Source organism: Diorhabda sublineata, chromosome 9 (assembly GCF_026230105.1).
Source record: "Diorhabda sublineata isolate icDioSubl1.1 chromosome 9, icDioSubl1.1, whole genome shotgun sequence".
In the NCBI taxonomy this organism is placed as follows: Eukaryota; Metazoa; Arthropoda; class Insecta; order Coleoptera; family Chrysomelidae; genus Diorhabda; species Diorhabda sublineata.
Genome location: NC_079482.1, coordinates 9,907,509 through 9,915,686, shown reverse-complemented (window position 1 = coordinate 9,915,686; position 8,178 = coordinate 9,907,509).

The following is an 8,178-nucleotide window of genomic DNA, read 5'->3' as shown; positions in this document are numbered from 1 at the left end:
TCCGTCGAAATCACAATCAAATTTCTATACTCATCTATGTACCACAAATAAAACATATAATCACATTCACCGCCCGGAGACTTCTCATAACGAGCGCATAGTCTATACGACTATACGAAGTCAATTGGAATAGCCAAATAAAATGAAACATACGGGGTATGCTGAAGTTACCAATAAGTCCCAAATAAAAAATGACCTAATTCTATGACGATTAGACCTCGTAAAAAACCTCCTCTGAATATATCGTTTCTTGCTTCGCACCGCGTCGAATCCTGTTTGGTTGTCAGCAGTTTCGCGGAATTATTCGCGAGAAGTCGAGAAGATTCGATGCATGGATGTATGGAGTGTACACTACACTCCATACATGGATGTAAAGAGCGGGCGGAGATTAGTACGGGCATTACGAATTCCAAAATGCAGGTTCCGACAGTTTTATTTTATCGTGTATGTGTTACGTGTTACTGTGTATTCTGATGGTTTTTAATTAAAAACGTCCTATTATATGATTATCAAGGTATGTATCGTATGATTGTCTCTCTTTAAAATGTTATTTCTAAAGCATACGATAAACACAAAATGGCTTATAATTCTGGTAATTTATTTTTTTAATTTCTGGGTAGTACAGTAAAGCAAAAATTACAGGAAACTATATGTGATTATCTCAATAAAGCTCCACAATTTTCTATGACTATGGCTTATAAATTATTACCTTGTGCACCATTTTTACTTGTTTTTGCAGGGTTAGGATAGGACAGGCTATGATGTTCTTGTAAGACTTTCCAGTTTTGGTTTGAGTTAGTTTTGGTCAAAAAGTTGTAGACAGAACCGTATTTACGACACTTTTTTTTAATTTATTATTTATGTCTATTTTTTGTCCCAACTGTCCCAACAAACTGGTCATAAAACTGAGCTATTCAGACCTGAATTTTTTGAAACTATAGACCTAATAACAGCTGAATTAAAATGAAGGTTTTCGGAAAATTATGAGTTACTAGCTTCGATTGCAGGTCTTGATGAACTAGATGTTGAAAAGATGCGGCCTTTACAAGATTTAGGTGAGTCACTAATTAAACATTAAACATACCTTTTGTTTATTGCGAAATTTAATAAATTGCATTGATTTTAGGTATAAAAATTCCTTGCAAAGAAGAAACTACTGTCGTGTAACGATAGACTTCGAAGACACAAACCAGAATCTACTGGAAATACTGTATAAACAACGGAAGGCCTTCAAAGACACGTATGAGCTGTATGCATCAGTTGCAACATTCGGATGCAGCACCGCTGTCTGCGAGTCAACATTTTCTACATTGACTGCTATCAACAAACCTCAAAGAATGTCAATGACTCAGGAGAGTATGGCAGGTTTGGTTTTTCTTGCTTTTGAAAGAAAAAGAACGGAGAACCTAGATATTGACCAAGTCCTTAGAAACTTTAATAGTATGGGAAATCGAAGACTGCAATTATATTGATACCTCTTTTCTTATTTAGATAGAAATTTCCTAAGTTCCATGTTTCGTTTTATTTTTTATGTTTTTAGAGTGTATGTTTGTTATTGTGAAATATTCGTCATATTTTCCTGCAATGTTTTGATTTTTATGCTTGTTGTGTTTATGTAGATGTTTTTTTTGATTATCTAAAGGACGGTATTATTAAATAGAGGGATTTAGGTCAATTTCGAAAACCTTGTGCCCTACATCAAATTTCTGATCACCTACTTTAAATTTCATTCTAGCTACGGCCCTGTCGCATCCACACAAGAAGTAATTAGCGATAAGATTATAAATAGTTAATAGTTTTGTTAATGTCTTCAAATATTTGAAAAGATTCTGGGTATTACATGCTAAGTGTTTGTTCTAGATTGTGATCAAAGTTGTTGTTGAAATTTTGGGCCCATATTCATTAACTGTTTGATTTTGTGTGTTGCATAATTACATTTGGGAGCTTCAACGTGGACTAATTGACTGCGACTAGGGTTTCACTTCTGGTTTCATATCGTGTAGTTGCGATTGGGATATTTGTAACTCAATTGGTCACAATTTTGCGCTTTTGAATGAAGTAGTGGTTTTATATTAATGTTAACCACCTAGTTCACTAATTAGTGCTTGTCGCGCGTTGTGCTCAGCTTCTTCGTTTCAATGAAGACCAGTATGATAAGATTTTTTTTTTGTGTTGCAACTATGTTAATTCGACTTTAGTCCGTTGGGCGTATGGGATAAAATTGTTCAACTATATAGATTGAGATGGGAGAGTTTGCAATTATGAGGTCCTTAGGATATTTATTGTTTTTTTTTATGTAGTGAAAACCTCTACATACATCATTTCCAGCGTGTGTAAAGTGCTAACGGTATTTCCTATGCTATCGTAATATTAGTGTCTTAATCTGTGATATACATCATTCTCCGCGATAAAAGGTAAAGCTTCAATAAAGGCAAAAATACTTGACCTTAAAAAAGGTTGGTCACGTCATATATGTATTACTCCTATATGCACAGTTGGTATGGGAAAAAACGTCCCTACTCTCCAAATGATAGACTGAAAAAGGTAGTGGAACCAGAAATAGGGGAATACCAAACAGGTTTTAGGTACACTACAGTAGATGCCATACATACTATAAAGTAAGTGGTCGAAAAAAGCTATGAGCACAACATTAATAGGCAAATGCTATTTATTCATCGACTTCAAAACAAGCATTCGACAGTCTGAAAAGTAGGACGGTTATAAAGGACATGGATAAACTCCAAGTACCCCAAAAGTTGATACGATTGGTGAAAATCACTATGCTAAATTCTAGGACAAGGGTAATAACAAAAACCGGACCAGGAATGAGGAATTATATATTATATTATGTATTATAGAAATAAATGCTAGGGTAAGACAGGGTGACGGACTATCAGCGGTATTGTTTAACATTGCAGTTAATAAGAGAATGTAATATCAATGGAAGTATCATTAATAAATCAATACAAGTAATAGCATATGCTGATGATTTGACACTAATAGCAAGAGACCGAAAGAGTCTAGAGAACACATTAAAGAAAATTGTAAGAGAGGCAGGAAAAAGAGGATTGAAAATAAATCAGCAACAAAAATGACACAGAAAACGAGACAAAACAAAGAATTCATGCTGAATATAGGGCATATAATAAGTACAAAACTATGTAGAGCAAAAGAATGAGCAGTGCAACCAAACTGAGAGTCTACAAGACTGCGATAGACCAGTAGTTACATATGCTGCTGAAACAATGAGGCTAACTATAGACAAAGAACAACTAAGGATATATAAGAGGAGAATAATTAGGAAAATTCAAGGACTAGTTAAAGCTGGAAATTATGACTATAGAAGACTAATGAACTATGAAATTAAGAATATATTAGAAAATGAGGATATAGTAAATACAGTTAGAGCAAAAAGAATACAATGGTACGGGCACATTAAAAGAATGGAAAAAAGGCAGGGCACAAGGAAAATCACAGAATAGAGACCAAGCGAAAAAAGGTTGCCTGGTAGAACAAAAAATAGATGGGAAGATCAGATTGTGCAAGACATAGAAAATCTGGGAGTACGTGACTGGAACAAACAGATGTAGGACAGAGAACAATACTCGAAGCTGCGAAAATATGTGATAAACTGTAATTAAATAGGGTAAAATATGGGTTGACCACATACAAAAATACAGGGTCAAAAGAGCTCAATTTTGAGCGGCTACAATTCTCAATAGAATGTATAGTCTCTATACTCTATTTTGGACTTGCCAAGTATCTTAGGTAGTCTCAGAAATATACTAAACGATTTTTAAGAGGCACGTGCTACTGCACTTGAGGCTGTCAATCAGCTAGAAGTAGAATCTTTTAAAGAAAAACAATATGTCCATATGACAAGCGCTGATCATAGGCAAACTATCACAAAGAAGGAAACAAAATGTACCTTTTCTAATAATAATGGGCACAGAATTTACAATTGTAAAAAATTTTAGTCCCTGTCTACAATCGAAAGGATAAAATTTATAGGTTCAATATAAGTTACATTGCACAATATGCTTAAAAAATCATGAAGGCAAATGTAAATTGGATTTTAACTGTGTTAAATGTGGAAAAAATCATAACAGTATTCTACATCTGGATAATAACGAGAATACAGGCAAAATATTTAAATTTCCTGTCTTGCAAAGAATTTCGGAGATGAAGTCTTGTTACCTACAATTAAAGTAATGTTAAAAATGTTACTATACGCTAAAATCTGTGTAAACAGGCCTTAAGATTAATTTATTGTAGGGTTGTTCCAAATAGAATGTGTTAGATAAAAGCATTTTAAGTTCAATAAAAGATGAAAAAGAATCCATAGTCTAATTATTTCCACGAAAGGTTATGGGCCCAGAGCTCAGGAAGCTGCCGTGAAAAAAAGAAAAATACTTGCAGTAAAATAAGGAAAACAAAATAACTCAGCTTTGTGAAAATAATTTAATAGAAAAATATCAACATTAAGATGTGATAATGGAGAGGAGTACATTTCGAATGAATTCAAAGAATATTACTGTAAAAGAGGTACTGTTTTAGATTATACTATTCCGTATACCCCCGAACAGAATGGTAAGGCAGAAAGAAAAAATCGAAGCTTGGTAGAGAGAGTAAAGGCTATTTTAAATGAGTCAAGAGTACCTAAAGAGTTTTGGGGAGAAGCTGTACTGACTGTAAACTATATCTTGAATAGAGGGACGTCAGCAGGGTTAGATGGCAAAACACCTGCAGAAATCTAGTATCAGAGTTTGGTTGTTTGAGTTATAGCCACATTCTAAAAGAGCGTCGAGGTAAATTAAATTCAAAGGTTGAAAAATGTATAATGATGGGTCACAGTTCCATCGTCTTTGGAACTTAGAAAAACAAAAAATGATAGTTGTCAGAGATGTTAAATTTAATGAAAATGAATTTTGATATAGAAGACAGATGAATATGAGAGAAGATAAAGAGAATGATATTTCTGACAATATAGATAGAGAGGAAGAGACAGTTTGTATTGAAATTAATAAAGAAGTAAATGATGAAATATTTGAGATTAGGAGTAGAGGAGATAGTAAACGATCGATAAAAATACCGAAAAAATTTGATTATTATGAATTGTATATGGCATTTGAGGCTTATAGATATGTTGAAAATACACCAAATCATTTTGAAGAATTAAAATACAGAAAATGTAGGGACAAGTGGTTAAGAGCTGTTGATAGGAAATTAGAGTCGATTAAATTAAATGAAACTTGGGAAGAGGTGAAAAAACTTGAAAAAATTAAAATTTTAGATACAAAGTGGGTTTTCACATATAAAAATTTAGAAGAAGAAGAGATAGATAAACATAAAGCTCGGTTAGTGGTTAGAGGATTTAAGCAAGAGAACGATCAACATTTTGATGAGGTTCATTCAACCGTAGCTAAAATGGTTATAATAAGAACCATGTTAATTATTGGAAATCAGTCTAAGTTTTACTTTTTGTAATTAGAAGTAAAAACGGCATTTTGAAAGGCACATTAGATGTACGGGCTCAAACTTAAATTAAATTATTAAATTATTTTAGTCGCTACCAGGACATGGCTTCAGATGAAATTTGGACACATTTAAAACGGGTGTTGAAATATCTTAAGGGCAAATGTAGGCTTAGAGTATGTAAGAAAGCAAGAACACACTTAACATGTTTTGTAGATGCTGATTGGGGCGGTGACTTGTGTGATCGAAAATCAGTGTCAGGTTTTATTTTTAAGATTTGACAATAGTTTTATGTGGGTAACTCGGAAACAAAATTCTGTGTCACTTTCGACAACAGAGGCAGAATTAATAGCACTTTGTTTGGCAGTAAAAGAAGGTTTATGGCTGCAAAAGTTGTTTAAAGATTTTAACATCAATCTTGAATCAGTTACTTTTTCGAATATAATCAAGGATGTATTGTAATAATTAAAAATCCCTCTAACAATATAAGTGTCAAAAATTTGGATTTAAAGTACAATTTTGTTTCTGAGCACTTTAAAAGAGGTTTTCTGAATTTAATATATATTGAAAGTAACAATCAACAAGCTGATTTGATTACTAAAGAATTACCTTTCGATAATTTTAATAAATTTAGAAATTTGTTAGGTCTGGGAGATTTTAGCGAGGGGGGTTGTTAGTATACGCTAAAATCTGTGTAAACAGGCCTTAAGATTAATTTATTGTAGGGTTGTTCCAAATAGAATGTATTAGATAAAAGCATTGTAAGATAAATAAAAGATGAAAAAGACTCCATAGTCTAATTATTTCCACGAAAAAAAAAACAGTCTGGTAATTTTTTAAATGCTTATGCATTAGCTGACTTAAGAAGTCATACTTCTTTCGTTACAAATAATTTTATTCAAAAGCTGAAAGTTTCATCTTTTAATTATAATTTATATATTTTCTGAGTCACAGAGGCTTCATTCAAAATAACAAAGGCAGCTAATTTAGAATTATCTGCACAAGAAAACAATTATGGCCTAACTACAAAATTTACACTTGAGGACAAAATCACAAGCAAACATTAGTTTGGGTCTTGCAAAAATAATTAATATCAAAAATATGAAAGTGGTAATTTTTCTACTCGCTTCATGGCGCATCATCTTGTCATTAATGAAGATAAAAAGACAACGAAATTGAGGGTAGTGTTTGAACTTTTTGAAATATTAATAATTTTTCGAACATACACATATATTCTTCTAGCAAATATAAGGAAATGTATAGAATGATTCTAATTCAAATTCAATTCAAATTAACAAATTAAATGTTTGCAGCTTCAAACAGTTACTTATGATCTGAAAAGCTCAACCTTTCTTGCCACCAGGTGCTTATTAGACATTGCAAACATAAAAAAATATCATTTAGCAGCAAGAGCTTTACAAAATTCCACATACATTGATGACATTCTTGGAGGAGAAGATTCTTTGCAAGATATCCTTGAATTAAAATCTCAATTAATTGATTTGTTAAATAAACCCTAAATCGTAAACCTAAAATTTTTAGAGATGCAGGTGTAATCTAAATTTTAATTTGATTTGTTGATACAAGCACTAAGAAAAGTATTTTTCTTTATCTTGTCAAGGTCTGTACAAAAATCAAATCAAATTGTATTTACTAATCCTATTCCAACTTTTAGTCGTTTCCGAAATATTTGAGGATTTGAATTATTATTGTATTTTTTGACAAGTTCCAATTTTTTATGTTAACTTTTAGTAGGCTTCGTAATAAATGACACTTATATAACTGTCATTAATCAGTTGTTGATACTTTCGAAAATCATTTAAATGGCTCGTTCTCAATTTAATAACGAAGATTATGTAAATTTGCTTTTAATACATGCTGAATGTGACAAAATTGTTACAAGAACATGTACTTTATTTGCTGCAAGATATCCAGATAGACCACGGCCAAACTCGCATATTGTTAAAAGAATCAACAATTTGAAGCGAAAGTTATTCGAATTAAACCAGTTATTGATCTGTATCTGTATCTCTAAAAATTTACATTTAATATCTGGATAACGGTAAGGTTTATGTATAGGAAAGTATACATGAATTTGCCTTATTTTTTACCCCCGAATGCATTAAAATAGAAGAACCCGGGTGGTCCTTCATTAAAAAATGGAGAAATTTGATATTTATGAAGTTAAACTTTGAACACTTTTTATAAACACCCTGTATAAAATGAAAAATATTTCAAAATATATTCAGATCCTTGTGACCTTGTTAAAACCAACCAAACAGAAACCATTTTCATATCTTTAACAAAGGTAGATTTAAAAAAAAATTAATAACTTGAAAAGTACGCATTTTTCGAATGAAGTTTTCAGATAAAAGTATACTAAAATGTTACATAGATTTCAAAAATGTATTAATATACAGGGTATTCTATTTAAAATAACAAAAATACAGTCGACTTCCGGTAAAACCGTCTTTGAAAATATTTTATTTAAAACGCCCAAACGTAGAAATTTTCATGATTTTACTATAAGTATTTTGCCATATACAGATAATTTTAATTGGTCGTGGGACACCCTGTGTATTTATTTTCTAGATGTTCTTGATTTTAGGTTCTTCTGTTTCAAAATGATTTTATTTCAATAATTTTTAAAAGATAGGTGAATATTGACGTTTTGACGTTTCGACTTAACTTCAGTCTTTATCA